At 39.9% G+C, this 17308-nt stretch overlaps 1 long non-coding RNA gene and 1 pseudogene across 1 annotated transcript in view; one reads left to right on the top strand and one right to left on the bottom strand.

Annotated features, from left to right (window-relative positions):
• The window catches only part of LOC102018158, a 33558-nt pseudogene extending 24533 nt beyond the window's left edge, over positions 1 to 9025 (bottom strand).
• Positions 9026 to 16030: 7005 nt separating this feature from the next.
• The window catches only part of LOC102004354, a 9402-nt gene continuing 8124 nt past the window's right edge, over positions 16031 to 17308 (top strand). The window contains exon 1 of the long non-coding RNA XR_262852.2: positions 16031 to 17037. This is a non-coding gene — a long non-coding RNA (uncharacterized LOC102004354). The remainder of the gene's footprint in view (positions 17038 to 17308) is intronic.

Below are 17308 nucleotides of genomic sequence, written 5' to 3'. Positions count from 1 at the left end.
AATTTCTAGAATTCTGAAGCTGATGAATTTTAAACAAATTGGTCGCAATTATTATGACGAAAATCTGAAAGAGAATTTCTGTAAAAACAGGTTTGTATAATGTGGAAAATACAACATTTTATAGACTTAATTGTCTATTTTTTGGAGAAAGTTACTCATTTGTACATACAAGTGGTGAAAGGATACCCTGCAACCATAAACAATTATGGTTTAGTTTATTGTAAATTTAAAAAGGTGGGCCTTAAAAATTCTACCATTAGAAACTTAAACCTTCACTTTTTGTGTAAACATTAAACTTGGTCTTTGCCTGAAAATATTTTAGCAGCAATTAAATACATAGGTATTTACATTACTTGTTGTTCTATATATTACATATAAAAGCTATAGGTATGTATAGATATGATACATTACACCAGTGGGAGATAATAAAGAGTTTGGCAAAGATGATGTACTACTTATAAGTAATCTTTATTTGAGGATCCTTCAAAAGATCAGTTACTACTAAAAATAAGGAATTGAAATCACTTGACTCCTTAAGTACCTATTTTAGATCCAGAGCTCAGGCCCTAAAAGCATTTGATTTTATGGTGAGATCTTGGTTGTAATACTCACATGTAATTTATTCCGTTGTAGGGGGGAAGGCTGGCGTGGTTATGTGACTTCTATTCTTCCGTATGAACACAGTCTTACCCTGTGTTCTGATCTTTGTCATAAACTGCTCCTACTGGAAACTGCCTATGATAATAATGAAGGGATGTGAAAAACCGCCTCAAGATAAATATCTCTGAGAAAAAGTGTCTAAAGAATTAGTTGGATCAGTTGTTTTTACAAGGTAAGTTAGCTTTTAAAAAACTACCAGTTCTCTTTGATTACTCCCTCCTCCCCTCGCAAAAAAAAAAAAAAAAAAAAAATACACCTGGAATCACTAAATGTGGAAGTTCAAGACTATAAGTACTGTGAATGTGGCAAGAATCATTTGATAATCTTGTCTGGTTACCCTAGTTGGGAGAGGAATCTGTTGATTGTGTGCTGTTATCCTCACAGTCTGTAATTTTTATTCCTTTGTTCTGAACCATTGCTTGCATGCAGACAGTCTGTTTCTTCTGAATTTCATTTCTTTCTCTTTATTGTTGGTATCTAGTTATTTTTTTAAAAAACAATCAGTGCTACTTACAAACCATTAGTAACTTTACACTTGAAGGAAGTTTTTGTCTTTATTTTCTATATCAGAAATCTTGTTTATTAATAACCAGTTACTTAGCAAAAACCATCTTAAAAAAACAAAGTTGGTGAACTTATGTTTTCTAACTTCAGATCTTATTGCAGAACTGTAGTGGTCAAGGCAGGGTGATAATGGCATAAAATAGACATAAACACCAGTGCAGCAGAGAGTGTGCACGTGGAGTCATTTAATATATATTTTTCTTATTAGTATATGTCCGAGATACATGATGACTACTTTCACTGTGGGTATTTGGTTCATGTACGTGACACATCTTTTTTATGTATGCCTCTTCCTTCTTCCTACCTCTCTTCTCCCTCCCTCTCTTGATCCCATTCCCCTTTGCAGAAGATTTATCTCCATTTTCTTTTATCTGTGTTTTATTTTGTTCTTTAATTTGTTTATGCTTTGATTGGCTCATGTAAGAGAAACCATACAGCAGTTAAGCTTGTGTGTCTGACATTTCACTTAACACTGAATCCTAAACCATTTGTTTGAAGGTGTGATTCAGCTTTGATATTTGTTAATTTAAGTTGGTCTATTGTGATAGATCAACTACTATAATTGTCACCCACTATAATTGTTTTGGTGTATATGTGATCTTTTATGTCCAGCAGTGTGTATTTTATGAAGTTAGGTGCTCCAGTATTTGGTGTGTATATTTTTACAATTGTTACCTCTTCCTGTTGAATTGTTCCCTTACCTGATATATAGTAACCTTCATTGCCTCTTCTGATCAGTTTTAGCTAGAAGATTATTTTGTCTGAGAAGAAAATTGCTACTCCTGCTTGATTTTGAGACCTGGTGCATGGAATATTGTTTTCCATCCTTTGATATTTTAGTCTTGTTGGGCCAGAGAAGTTCCTTTACTACATTAGACTGTTCTTAAAATTTTTTATTTTTGAAACAGGGTCTCACTATGCAGTTTAGGCTGGTCTTCAACTCACATTGTAACCCAGGGTGGCCTCACATTTGCTGTAATCATCCTGTCTCAGCCTCCCGAGTGTTGGGATTACAGGTGTACACCACCACACCTGGCTAATGCAACAGACTGTTGGATTCTGTTTTTTGATCCAGTCTGCCAATCTATGTCTTTAACTGGGGAGTTGAGGCCAATTACATTGAGAGTTATAACTGGAAGCTATTGCCTTACTCCTGTCATTGTGTTCATTTTCTGTTGTTGACTCCTTTTATTTTTTCTTCTTTAATTACCATTTACCTGGCCTCATATATTCCATCTGACTTTTTGGTTTTGTTGGCTTCATTGTCTCTGACTAGGATATTCTTGAATATTTTTTGGAGTGCTGTCTATGTATGGTAGTGCTGGACTCAAAACTCATGGTGATCCTCCTGCCTCAGCCTCCTGAGTGTTGGGGTATAGGCATGTAACACCTGACTAGGAGCTCTTTTTGTAGTTATTTTGTGTTCTGTAAGTCTCCCTTACCTGTATGTTGAGATTGTTCCTCATATTTGGAAAGTTTTCTGTAAACAGTTTTTTGTTTTGTTCTGTTTCTTTGAGACAAGGTCTTGCTATGTAATTCAGAGTGGCCTTGAACTCACTATGTAATCAGGGCTGGCTTTGAACTTGCAGTGATTCTCCTGCTTCAGCCTCCTGAGTACTGAGATTACATGTATGCACCACCGTTAACAGATTTTTCAATTCCATGTGTGCTGTCTTCTGATTTATAACTCTAATTAGCCTTATGTTAGTTCTTTTAGCGTCATCTAGTAGTTGTTGGGTGAATTTTTCTTGTTCTTATTGTGTTTAAGTCTTATGTGAGTAAATCATTGTGAATTTCCAATTTTGTGTTCAATTTCTGAAACACTGTCTTTACATTGGTCATTTCTGCTGTTTATGAATTTGATAGAAAGCCCAGATGTAGAGTTCTATTTGATACCTTTTTGTAGAGTCTATACCTCTGCTTCTCATTCATGTTTTGAACTGTTTTGGTCAGCTCTTCCAGTTTTTTTCCTCCCATATCCACACTGGTCAGTTTGTGTGTTACTCCCACTGTCTTTGGGTGTCTTGGTTACTTTTCTCTCACTGCTGAGACAAAATACCCAATGTCCAAAATTAAGGAAGGAAAGGTTTATTTCACTTACAGTTTGTGGAGATTTCAGTCTATACTTGGCAGGTTACAAGGCAGAGTGGCACATGGCAGAGGGCTACAACTCATGGCGGCAGAACACAGCAAAAGCAACAAGCACCAAAAAGGGGAGGAATGGAGGCAAGCAGCCTCTTCCTCTCCCTTACATATGCAAACTATCCACCCCAGAGCGGGTGTAGCTCTCACACCCACAATCAATCAAACTCTAAAAACCTGCCCCATGACTGCATGAGGCTTTGAGGGGACACCCAGACACAAACCATAACATTGGGTTATATGCCGTTTGAACTCAGAGTTTCTTTACTTCCTCTTGAATCATTTCATATAGCTTGGCTAGCTAGTGTTTGATTTCCTCTGCTTGGTGCTGCTTGGAAGAGCAGGAGTCTGTTGGGAGTTTGTTGTCTTGTTTTTCATGTTCCTGTTCATTTTTCTTTTGATATTGAAGGTTGAGTGATATTGATATTGAAGGAGTGAAGAGAGTTTGCTGTTACAAGGTTCTGTTTTCCAGTGATGTGTTCTTGGCTTTATTCGTCTATAGATATCGTTCACCTCCTCAACATGTTCAATGTAATTGGGTTGGACCCTGTCACTGTGCAGCATGGAGAGAATTTTTACTGGTTATAACCTCAACAGGTCTGACCATACATCAGCCATGTGTGTTAGACCCTGTTTTCACACTTTCACCCTTTATCCAGTGCCCCTTGCAATCTATAATATACTGTTATTGGTGGTTAGTCTGTGATAGGGAGGGAGAAGGGAAGGGAAAAGGAGGAGGAAGGGACAAAAGGGGTAAGTCAGTAGGAGGAGAGGCAGGTAGAAGAAATATTAATAGGTAAAAAAATAGATGGGGGTCAGACTGTTGGAGGTTTTTTATAGTTGGAGTAAACAGTTAGTATTGAGTTGTCTTAAAATATTTGTGGGTGTGGGGGAAGGAATGCAAATGGAGAGAGGGATAATTAAGGATTGAGGTTGTCAGAACCTGTTGACATTTATTTGAGGTTAATTTTGTTTGAATCCTCTAAGCACAATTCTATTAGGGTTACCCCAACATAACTGTGAATGGTACCATTGAAATTAAATCACTGTTCTGCTGGTTTTTTTATTTTTTTATTTTTATTTTTTAACAAATACAAGTGCCTGCTAAACATACGTCACATGAAAGGTGGAGAAGAGGTGAAGCAGAACAGTGATATAGGTAAAACGAGGAAGAGTGAAGAGAATAGAATGGGGAGAAAAAGACCAAAGAAAAAGAGAGCAAAGCAAAAGGAGAAAACATGAACAGAAAAATTTTAAAAGTAGAACAAAACAAGTAAAAAACAGTACTGTTACAGAAGCAAGAATTGATGAAAACAAACGAAGAAAAGAAAGAGAAAACTGAGACCCTCACAGAGACACTCCAGCCCCCGTGAGGCAAACAGTCCCTGTGTGGCTGCTGCACCAGGTAGCCCAAGTGTCCGCACACTCCTGCTTCAGCCAGAGTCCGTTTGCAGGCAGCTGGGCCATTTTCCCCACCTACAGGCTGTTCAACGGCCTGCCTGGAGTGGTGAGGGGTGTCAGTTTCTTTGAGCCCACCCCCTTGCTGTGAGCTGTGCTTTGGTCTTGGTTAACAGTAGTCTTTTGTCTTTGGCCCAGGGTCCAACCACTTCAGTGAATTTGGGCAGAGCAGGATGTGAAATAATTTGTGTGACCTGAGCTCTCTTTTGCGTTCTGCTGATGTTGCTATCACTCCTGCTGCCCTCGCTGCTGGCAGATTCCCTTTGCTGTCTCTCTAGGGTGGTGGCTGAACCTGTGGCCGCATGTATTTTTGTGTTTTGCTTTTAAGACAAAAATGTTAATGTGAGTTGTTTTATCTAAACTAAAACCTCAGTATTCGGGTTTAATTGTAATGTTGGCACTTTGCGATACGTAAGTAGGTTTTGGGTTACAGTTTGGGCGCTGTCTCTAAAAGGTTCGGCGACGTCACCGCTCCAGGGGCTTTCTGCCTAGCTTGTCACCAGAGGCTCTCCGCCCCAGCCAACCTTCTCTCTTCCTTTGTGCTCAGATCCCAAACCATCCCTATCTCAAAAGCCCCCCTTTCCAGGCTGTGGGAGCTTGGTTTAGGGACGCTGCATATGACAGTAGACAGTGTTTAGCATTTCTCACTGGCTCACCTCTTCCCAGTCTTCATAGCAACAACAGGGAAGCACCCACTCTCAATCGACTGTTCTGTCCCTCCCCTTTGTCTCCAGGGTGTGATCCATGGGTCTCTGCTATTTAGTCACCGCGTAGCGCACGGGGGCTTTCCTTGCCAGTGGTGGGCAGTGGATAGGATGCAGCAAAGTTCCCTGTTTCCTGGTGTTTGGACGGATGACGCGGGGAGGGAACCACCTATTTCCCATTTTTTCTTTGCTGCTTGCTGTGGGTTTCTTCTTCTGGATGGGAGGGAGGGTATTGGAAGGGCCTTCCCAGGAGTCTGGCCTCTGTAGCGCTGGCTCCTTCCCTCAGGCTGTTAGAGCCATTCTCAGAATGGCGTTTTCCCTAGGGAGTGAAGGGTAGCAAGGGGGTGCAGCTCCCCCTGTCAACAACTCAGAATGTGGTTTCATCTAGATGGATATCTTTCAGATTGATTTCCTTTCCTGGGTGTGATTGCCTCCCCCATTTCAAAGTGCCTGTATTTTTTGGTGACTCTTCTGAGTACCTCAAACACACTGCCTTCTCTAATCAGCCCTGTTTGATCTCCACTTGATATTTTTTGACAGGATGTCAAGACAACTCAGCAGGGGAAAGAATAGTCTTTTAAGTAATGTTACCAGAATAAGTGGATATCCCCCTGCCCCCTCTTGAGAGAATATACAAAATTCTCCTAAATTTAACTCAAGAACTAACTTAAAATAGATCTACATGTAAAAGCTAAACATCTAAGTTTTTTTTCCTTTCTTTTCCTTTTTTTTTTTTTTTTTTTGGTTGTTTTGAGGCAGGGTCTCACTATGTAGAGCCTGGCCTCAAACTTGTAGCCTCCAAAGTGCTGGGATTACAAGTGTGTACCACCACTCCTGGCACAGTTTTCTTAGAAAATATGAGTAAGTCTTGATTTTGGGTTCTACAGAATGTTCTTAGGTTGGACACAAAAAGCATAGGTGATGACAAAAGAAAAAATATAGGTAAATTTGATTTTACAAATTAAAACTTTTTTCTACGTTACACTGTCAAAGTAAAAGGACAACTGACAGAAAAGGAGAAAATACTTGCAAGCCACCTGTCTGATAAGAAGCTTGTATCTAGAGTATAAAAAAACCACAACTAAATAATTAAAAGAATCCAATTTTTAAAAATGGACAAAGGATCTGAATAGACCAACTTCACAGACCCTTCTCAAAAGGAAATACTAATGGCCGATAAGAACACATAAAAGTGTTCATCACTAGCCATCAGGGAAATGCAAATGAAAACCAAAATGAGATACCACTTCGCATGTGTTAAGATGGTTAAAATTGGGGCTGGAGATTTAGCTTAGCAGCACAGCACCTGCCTGGCAAGCGCGAGGTCATGAGTTTGATTCCTGGTGCCGGAAATAAAAAGAAGGTTAAAATAAAGAGATACTAACAAATTGATGAAGATGTGGGAAAATTGGAACGAACCCTCATATGCTACCAGTTGGAATATAAAATAATAAAGTTTCTTGGAAAACAATTTGATAGTTTGATGCAGACATTCTACTCCCTGTGACATATCCAAGAGAGAAATGGAAACTGTCTACCCACATTGGCACATGAATGTCTAAACATGATTCATAATAAGCCAAAATGTAAACAACCCTAATGTTTTATCAATTGGTAAACAAAATAGTATAACCATGCAATAGAATATTATATGGAAAGAAAAGGAATTAAGTATCAACTCTTGCTACAGGATAAATGAATCTTGAAAATACTACGTTAAATCAAAGAAGATGCAAGATCATATGTTGTATAATTCAACTTATATGAAATGTGTAAGTAGGCAAATGTGTAGACACAGAAATTTGATTAGTGACTGAATCACTAAGTGACTGAATCAGAAAGCTGATGAGGGTATGTCCAAAGGGAGAGAGCTCTGTGCAGATCAGGCAGAGAAGAACAAAGCTACCATTTTGTGCATGAGCCTGCTGTGTCCCTAAGTCACACAAAGCTGGTGTGTTCTTCAGCGAACAGTGGCAGGGACAGGGTGGGGGCTCCATGAACAGGGCAAGGGTTGTGCCTATACTGGAGGATTGGGGGACATCTGATACAAAGTTTTGCGCACTGGGTTAAACGGGATTTTACTATCATCCAATGGTGTGATGTAGGTGAATTAAGTGATAATTGTAAAAGACCTTTTAATTTAATGTATAGAGAATGGGCAGTATGTAGGTAAAAATGGAGGCAGGAAATCCAAAGGGAGGTTGTTAAAGGGGTCTGGGTAGATAATAGCGGTCTGGATCTTGTGAGTGACAGAAAAGAGTCCAGTATGACCCTTTGGCTTCCTGTGAGGAAATGGGTGGATGGTGGCATCATTTACTGTGACGGGGGAGTCTGGGGAAGCTGCCTTGGGGGTTGTTTTGGGATGTGAGAGGCTCTGACTGAGTTGCAAGCTGCAGTAGCTGTAATCATATGCCACAAGAAGGCTCTAAGAGAGGGAAATAGGGCTTGATCCCAGTTGCCTTTAAACAGCTATAGACCGCTAAAGGAAAAAATACAACCTGCAGCAATGTCATAAGAATGGAAAGCAATAGCCAGCTTAAGAATAGCGCTGTGAACACTGGATTTCACTTCTTGTTTGAGGTGAGAACTTTAACATCCTCAGGTGTTTGAAGGACAAATGATGCCAGAATTCATGTTATCAAGTTATCATAGGCAAGGACCTTGTTACAAGCAGCGTGGAAGAGTCTAGGAAGGGTCCCTGCTTTTTGTTGAGGAAGAAGGCACTTCGTTGTTGAAGAACTGCACCCCAGTTCTGTTATTGTCTTCTTTATTCAGTAAGTCATAATTTTACTACTGATGGAAACAGGACAAATTTCAAAACAAGCTGCAATTACCCATTTGAAACACCAAAAGACAGTGACCTTGTGAATTCTATAATAGCATTTACAGTGTCGTAGCCATTGTTTTCCAGGGCTCAGACCACCTTTGCCCTGGACCCATTTGTTTGTGACACACGAATTCTATGCCTTTAACTTCCACACCTCTTTCATCAACTTTTCCTCTTCATTTTCCTCTTGTACAGTTGGAGTCTGTTTTCTTGAATGTTTGAGGCAGCTTTACCTTGAACTTTGAATTTCCTGGCAACTGCTAACTGTGCTTGCTGAGATAAATCCTCAGTCTTGGCTTTCTTCAGAACTATGTAGGTATCTGAAGCTGGGCTCTTGTAGACATCTGGTTGTGTGATGACAAAGAGGATATTCTTATACTCGCAGATAGTGACTCTAGTAACCCCTATAATCTGCTGAAGACCTAGTTTGGACCTAACCTTCCATGCTTTCTTTTACTCTTGCTTTATTTTGCTTTACTTACTGGTTCTTCATTGATTTCCACGGTTGCTCCTAGCTGGGCTTGTTGTGTGGTTGCTCGTGTGAATCTAGCTCCTCAAGCTCTGCTACTCATTCATCACTGTCAGATTTTATTCTAGACCCTGTCTCAGCCAGGGATTGTGGCAACTCCTGCCTTGTAGGAGGGGCAGTTTCTGTGGCTTTACCGGGCATTTTGTGTGGAGAACCTGTCGTCCTTTTTGCCAAAGTCTTTTCGTCCTGGAAACAGGGACTGAAAATAGGGACAATAATGTAGGAGGACCGTTGGAATAGATGTATAACTGAAAATTTAAAAGGTGTCCAGGTTTTTCCTTATCCCACTGAGGTAAGAGTCTCCTGAAACACTTTTGGTCTGCTTTAGGGATTCTAAAGGCAGGCCTGGGGAGAGCCACATATTCTTAAGTGTCTCACACCTGTCTGTATGTACAAAGGTAGAAAAAGGTAGCACAGTGACTTCAATGTAATGTTTTGTGGGAATTCTAGACCCTTTGGCCATGTGTGTGAAAAACAATGACATGGTCCCTGGGACATTGATGTTAAGAGAAATTAAAAAGTATACATACATTCTTATAACTGGAGGAAAGCTCTCACCAGCATGTTTCTGGGACTCCATGTAATTCACCAAACAAGTATTTATGTCTGTTTATGTGATGTGATTATGGTTTTGCTGATGGTCATGGCAGGTTTTCTTGCTTCTTTTGAGCAGCAATATAATCAAATTATCACTCACTTAAGCCAGCCACTCTTGGTCAGCCAAGGCAGGTTGAGAAAGGGCCAGAAGAATATTGTACGTGAACCTGTACTGCTGTTCCTCAGCTCTGCTGCACAGCAGGTACCGCTAACACAGGCAGTCTCCAAAGAAGGAAGCCCCTCTTCACAAACCACAGATTTAATTATGAAGGCATTCAGGCTTTTCACAGAGATCTCCTTGACCCAGAATTGTGTCTCCTACGTTGGTTGTTCCCCACCCCACCTCTGATACCATAGTTAAGTCTTCTCAAATATAAATGTATTCTCACTCATGCAGCTTTTTGGATTTTTTTTTTTTTTTTTTTTTTTTTTTTGGTTTTTCTCCCGTACCGGGAACCGAACTCACGACCTTGCGCTTGCCAGGCAGGCGCTTTGCCACTGAGCTAAATCCCCAGCCCAGCTTTTGGGATTTTTAAGAGCTATCAGATGAACTGGGTAAAGAGGAAACAGAGGTGAAGAAGGTGACTAAGTTTATGCAGCTGTATCCACAGAACAGGAAGAAGGCATTAGAAGCCTTTGTTAGTGGAATACAAAACATAAGTGCTTCTTTTATGGTTGTGTTTGTGCCCATGTGTCATGTTGCACTGAAGTTGAGACCTGTGTTTATCCCTTTGTCACCTCAAATTCTTCTGTTAAAAATTGGCTGTTGCAGAGAAAATAGAATTCTTCTTTAGGGAGGAGGAGCAACTCCAGCTTTTCGGACATTGCAATGTTAGGGAGGTTGGGTGGGCAACGAAACAGAAAGGCCGAGTTGCTTGTGTGAACAGGACAGAAAGGACAGTATTATATCAGCGGTTCAGGGAGTTTTATCTGTAGGACAAACAATAATGAACTTCTGGTTCAAGACAAATTGCCCTTGGCTAACTGCTTTTGCTTATTTGGTTTGCTCATACTGGAAATATTTTAATTTTCAGAAATCAGATAGCACAAAATGAGCTTCGAGGCTGGAACCTGAGGTTTGATACCAACTGTTTGCGCGTCTCAGGAAGAACTCTGGAAGAAGGAAGAATCTTCCAGCGGGATGAATCGGTAAGATGGATTCAGGGTTGTGTTTGTCATAGTTGGCTCAAATAAAGTCATGCAAAAAGGAATGAGTTTGGTCATGTTAATAACTATGACTCTTGCTCTCTATTTAGACCATATATTATTTCTATATGAGAGGACAGGCAGATATTGAATAATAATGTGCATAAGGTGCTTGGCATGTAATAAACTGTGATATACCTTTATCTAGTTAGTATTATGGATATTTGCTCACAGCTTTTGGAAGATCAATCTTCTAAATCTATCTTTAGAGGTCAAATACTGCAATCAAATAACATTAAACATAGGAATCTATGGTAAAAGAAAAACTGTAGATGAGGTACATTTCAGCAGTTTATTTGAGCAAAGAAAGATTCATGAGTTGGTCAGCACTCTGAGCAGAAGAGGTTCTGAGAGCTCCACGTCAGCAGTCTGGGCAGCAAGTTCTCATAAGCTGACATGGAAGTGAGACAAAATATATCCAGTTGGGTACGCTGCAAAGACCCGAGTTAGAAGTTGGTTGGTGGTTTCTGGTTGATACAGTTCCTAGTTTTACTTTATTACCTTGGGCTTTGTTTTGCCTACTTAGGAGCTAAAGCTATGGGCTTGTCCCAGTCTAACAGACTCTCAAAACTTCTTAACACTTACGATGGAATTCCTGTTTTTCTAACACTGTCTCAAATACTGAATCCAGTCATTATTTAGGATTAGATTTTTTAGGATTTCAATTGGAAATACCACAGATATACAATGGAAAAGACCTTGAATAATGCTGAGTTTTTAAAAAATAAAGGTTTTTACGTCTTGAATTCTTTTCCAGTTTAGCATGGAGCCACAGGTAGGGGGTTGGGTCAGAGAATCAAGAAGTACACCCTTATTTACAGTGAAGTCCCTACATTATTGGGTGTTACTTCATACGAGAACGATGTTCAGACTGCCAACACCTTACTGAACTATTTACACCAAGTCTCTTCTACCATGGGCATAACTATGACAGAAGCAAAAGTGTAAGTAGAGCAGAAATTATTTCCAATTTGGAAACTGAAACAATCAGATATGTTAGTAATCTGCATGTGGAATCACTGAAACATTACCTTGCAGGAATCATTTTATCAAAACTCTGAAACTTTGTAAGTGAAGTTTAATTTCTGCCGGGCAACAAGTATTAAAATAGCATTTTGTGATGTATGATTTTGTGGCTGCTGTGACACGCATTCCAAAAGGCATGAGAACAAACAGCTGGAATGGAGAGTGTTAAGAATTAGGTCCCAGTCATGTTTTCAAAAATTAAACTTTTTTTTTTTTTTTTAAGAGACTTCAATTCTTGCAGGAAATTTAGGTTCACAGCAAAATAAAGAGGAAGATAGAGACTTCCCGGGTTCTCCTTGCCTTCCAGGCATGCGCAGCCTCTTGTTACCATCCCTTGCTTGAGTGATACGTTTATTGTCTGCACAGCTTTGCCTTTCCTGGAATGCCATGTGCTTGGAGGTGTACAGTGTGCAGCCTTTTCAGATTGGCTTCTCTCAGCTAATAATGTGCATTTAGGGTTCTTCCGTGTCTTGTTATGGCTTGGGCGCTCAGTCCCCCTCCCTTCTCCCCAACCCCCTTTCCTCCTTTTTTCCCTGCTCCTCCTCCCCCTGCTCCCCTGCGCTCCCTCTTCCTCCTCCTATTCCCCATCTCCCTCTCCCTCTCCTTCTGTCCCCTCCTCTCCCCTGTCCCCTCCTCTCCCCTTCCCTCCCCTCCCCTTCTTCTCCGTCTCATTCCCCCTTTCCCTGTCACTCCTTCCTTTTCTGCCTCTTTCTCCTCCTCCTTCTTTCTATTTAGCCTCTTCCTCCTCTTCCTCCTTGTCTTCTTCCTCCTCCTTTCTTCCTCTTCTCCTTCATCCTCTTTATCCCCCTCCTTTTTCATTCACTTTTCTGTACTGCAGATTGAACCCACGGTTCATGTGTGCTAGGCAAGTATTCTACCACTAAGTTACCCAGGCTGGCCTTGAACTCGCAGTCCTCCTGCCTGAGCCTCCTGAGTAGCTAGGGTTACAGGTGTGAGTCATGGTGCCCAGTGGTAGCACTTTAGTGCTGAATAATATTCCATTGTCTAGATGTACTACAGTTGATCCATTAATCTACTGAAGGACATCTTGGTTATTTCTGAGTTTTCATGGTTTTGAATAAAGCTTCTGGAAACATCCCTGTGCAGATTTTTTGGGGTGTAGGTATAAGTTTGCAACACCTTTGAATAGATACTAAGGAATGTAATTGCTGGATCACATACATGGTAAAAGTATGTTTCGTTTTGGAGCAAACCACCAAACTTTCTCCCAGAGTTGTATCATTTTACATTCTCAGCAGCATTGAATGAGAGTTCCTGTTGCTCCCTGTCCTTACTAGAGGCAGGATGTTGCGCTTTCTAATAGGTGTGTGCTAGTATCTTGTTTTAATTTGCAATTGCCTGATGACATATGCTATGGAGCTTCTTTTCATATGCTCACTTGTTTATCTTCATCTTTGTGTCTTCCTTGGCCAGGTGTTTGTTAAAGTGTTTGGCCCATTTTAAAATCAGATGGTTGCCAGACATCATGGCACACTCCTGTAATCTTAGCACTCAGGAGGATGAGGCAAGAGGGTCATCGTGAGTTCAAGGCCACCTGGCCTACATAGTGAGCCTGAAGTCATCAGCCTGAACTACAAAGTGAGACCCTGTCTCAAAAACACACACAAAAAATCACGTTGTTCATTTTCTTGTTGTTGAGTTTTAAGAGTTCTTTTCTTTTTTGTTTTTGGTTTTTGAGATGGGGGGTCTTGCTATGTAGTTCAAGCTGGCCTTGAATTTGTGGCACTCACCCTGCCTCAGCTTCCCAAGTGCTAAGATTACAGGTGTGTGCCACCATGCCCAGTTTAAGAGTTCTTAGTACGGTTTGGATAACAGTCCTTTATGAGGTGTGACTTTTGCAAGTATTTTCTAGTAGCATGTAGCTTGTCTTCTCATTCTCATGGCAGTGTCATTTATAGAGCAGTGATTTTTAATTTTAATGAAGTTCTGCTGATAGTTTTTTCATAGACCATACCTTTGATGTTATATCAAAAGTTGTTGCCATAACAAAGTCATGGAGGTTTTCTCCCATAAAACTCTAGAAGTTCTATATTTTTGTGTTACATTTAGGTTTAGGATCCATTTTGTGTTAATTTTTGTGAAGGATTTAAGGTCTGTTTAGAATTTTTATTTATTTATTTTTTTACATAGGGGTGTCCAGGTGTGCCAAGATCATTTTATTGAAAAAATTTTTACTCCATTGTATTACCTTTGTTCTGTCTGTGTTCCTTGACTATATTTACATGAGTATATTTTTAGTTACATATTCTTTTCCATTGATCAGTTTGCTTATGCTTTACCAGTATCACACACTGGGTAGTTTTCTAATGAGTGTTAAGGTTGGATAATTCAGTCTTCCATCTTTGTTTTTTTTCAATATTATATTGGTTGTTTTATGGGTCTTTCGTTCCTTTCAATCTTTCAGAATCATATTGATATCTTCAAAGTGGCTTCTCCTGAAAACAGATATAGAAATGCAATACTGAGCAACCAAAGACTCATTGAAGAACTGAGATCTTGACAGTATCATCTTTCTCTCTATGAACATGGAATATTTATCCATTTATTTAGTTCTTTTAAAATATGTTTCCACAGAAGTTATAGTTTCCCTCACTTGGATTTTATATATATTTTGTTAGATTTATACCTAAATATTTAATTTTGGGAAGGGGTGCTAATATAAGTGATACTGTATTTTAAATTCTTTTCAAATTCTACTTTTGTTAATTGCTGATGGTCACATGTGATATACCAGGTGAAAAAAAGAATGTGCTATAAATAGGCCTTTAATCATGGGTAGTAAGGTATAGGTTCTCTAGTTCTATAATTCTCATTTTCTTAGTGAGATTGTGTCACTGGGCTAAGAACTTCATAAATGTTTTAAATATTTTTCTCCTTACGTGGGACAGATGACTAGTCTGTACTATGTGGGTATTTCTCTTCTGCCGTGTGGAAGGCTGGAACTGACTAGAGTTTATGTTTCCCTTTCCTCATGTGGGTTAAGATCTGATTAACTACTTTCTCCTGAACACAGGCTTTGTTGGGAAGAAAAGAATGCTCTGGGAATATTTCAGAAGGGAATGTTTCCTTCCCTTGGTTGGAGACACTAGGGAATTTTTCTGATATCTTCTTTGAAGAACTGGTTTGGTCCCAAATCTTCTAAGCACCAGGGGCCAGTTTTGTGGAAGACAATTTTCCACTGATGGGGGGAGGGTGGTTTTGGCATGATTCAAGTGCATCACATTTATTGCACATATTATTTGTATTATTACACTGTAATATATAATGAACTAATTATACAACTCACCGTACTGCAGAATCAGTGGGAGCCCTGAGCGTGTTTTCTTGCAACTGGATGACCCCATCTAAAGGTGATGGGAGACAATATGTTGCTTATATAACCTCATTTTGGTTGCTGTCTATGCAGAAAACCCTGCTTCACAAAGGTAGGATAGGGGCTGGGGATTTAGCTCAGCGGCAAAAGCGCCTGCCTGGCAAGTGCAAGGTCGTGAGTTCAGTTCCCGGTACCAGAGAAAAACCAAAAAACAAAGGTAGGATAGTGTATTGGAAGTGGGAGATGGCTTTTCAGTGCTTTTGTGGCAATCTTAGGCTATTCCACCTTGACTTTAATCCAGAATGTATGGAAATTTGCAGTGGCCTCAAATATATTTTTTATTTGTTTGTTTGAAACCGAGTCTCACTATATAATTTCAGTCTGGACTCATTTATGTCAGTCTTCCTGCCTCAGCCTCCCAAGTGCTGGGATTATTGAAGTGTGCCACCGTGTCTGCCTCTAACATACTTTTAAGTCCAGCATCATTTTTAATCTCTAGAAATTGATCCTCTTTTAGCACAGACAAAGTCAGCTCACCTGTATTATTCACAATTGGGCTGTGGATCTGTTCCTTTCCAGTTTGTGGGCCTTTTGTGGTTGGAAAATAATGCTCACACTCTTTTAAAAGCTGAGATAGGGTTCGTGCACCAGCTGGGAGAAAGAAGGCCCTGGCTCAGTCCCTTTCAAAATTTCTGCTAATGTGTGAAACATGTCAAAAATATCATTGTTCAGTCATCATTCCCATAATTCCAATTTGACTTTGAATGCATCCACTTTATCCGTCAACTTGAACACAATCACTGCTCCCACTTAAAGTGAAAGATTGAATTTGTTGAACAGGTTGAATATGTCGCATGAGAAAGTGAGTTTGGGGACTCATTCTGAGTCACTGAAATGTGCTGCCAGTGGTGACTGTTTTTGTAACAGAAATTTCTGGAACAGTTCTTTTTTTTTTTTTTTGGTTTTTTTGTTTTTCTCCGGTACCGGGAACCGAACTCACGACCTTGCGCTTGCCAGGCATGGAGCAGTTCTTATAACTGAAGAAATCCTGGCTAGTGGTCTTTCTTTAGAAAGCTGTCTTACTTCATGTACAAGAGAAGACGTGTACTTTACATCCATCCCAGATCTATGCCAACAGATGTGAGTTAAGGGCATGTACTTTAATGTAGTTGATAACTTCACAGTTTATAGGATATGATTTAAATTAAGGTGGCATTTTTTAACTGGCCAGTATTCTCGATGGTTGACACAGTGTGTAGACTCACATTCAGAAGCAATCTCTTTGGTCTAAGTGATGAAATAAAAAAAGCTGTCCAGTCCTAGCAACCACTCCGTCTATGCATGTACCAACACAAAAGACCAGTTCTGTTTTCCTGATACGTAATCATTTGGAGACTTGAATAGTTTTGCAGCTGTGGTGTTGTTTGGCAACAAAAGTACACATAATTTATCCTCGCGTGTGTCCTGAAAACTAGTCTGCACAAAAACAAGTATTGTTGCCTCATTGTCAACATTGGTAGACTCAACTTGGGTTGTATACCGTAATGATTCATTAATTCTAACAGTTGTTGCTCAGTATCTTTTGCTGTTTCAGTTCATCTAGTTATAGTACTAGTAAAAAGAGAAACATGTGCCACCTCTTGAACTGCAGCCTCTCCTAAATGTTCACGACAAATATCCTTAGCAGCAGGTAGGATCCACTTTCACCCAGAGTAAAAGGCTTAACTTAGCAACACAGCCACTAAGAATAATGCTCTTAGTGCAGAGACGTTTGATGAAGTGATAAGTTTCAATAATTGCTTCTGTTTTTTGTGTTCACATTTTTTTCTTTTGCACAGCTCCAAATGGTTGTATTTTAATGTACGGTGCTTGGTCTTCATGTGACAAAACAGTTTTGAAAGTTTTATGGCCTTGTTGGGTATCTGGTTACCACACATTATACAAGGCAGGCTTGGAGAATGTGTATCACCTGTTGCAATGAACCTGTAATGTAAGTAGGACTCTTGGTATTTTCTTTTACATCCCTCCCTTCCTCCCTCCCTCCCCCGCTCTGATAAAGGTTCACTTGCTCGCCTCCTGTTTGCTTCTTGCTGGGTGGCGTGGGCCTCTGTCCTACAGGAAAATCTCTCCACACTGTGGGACCCTCGTGACTGCATACACCCGGAGTTTTTTTAAAAATTTTTTTAATTTTTAATTTTTTTATTTTAAAAATAGAAGGAGGAAAACATTAACAGACAGACAACCTTTTACAAAATAGCAAA

Source organism: Chinchilla lanigera, unplaced genomic scaffold (assembly GCF_000276665.1).
Source record: "Chinchilla lanigera isolate Chin_1 unplaced genomic scaffold, ChiLan1.0 scaffold00054, whole genome shotgun sequence".
Taxonomy (NCBI): domain Eukaryota; kingdom Metazoa; phylum Chordata; class Mammalia; order Rodentia; family Chinchillidae; genus Chinchilla; species Chinchilla lanigera.
Note: the sequence above shows the minus strand (reverse complement) of the source record. Positions and strands in the feature narration are given on the sequence as shown.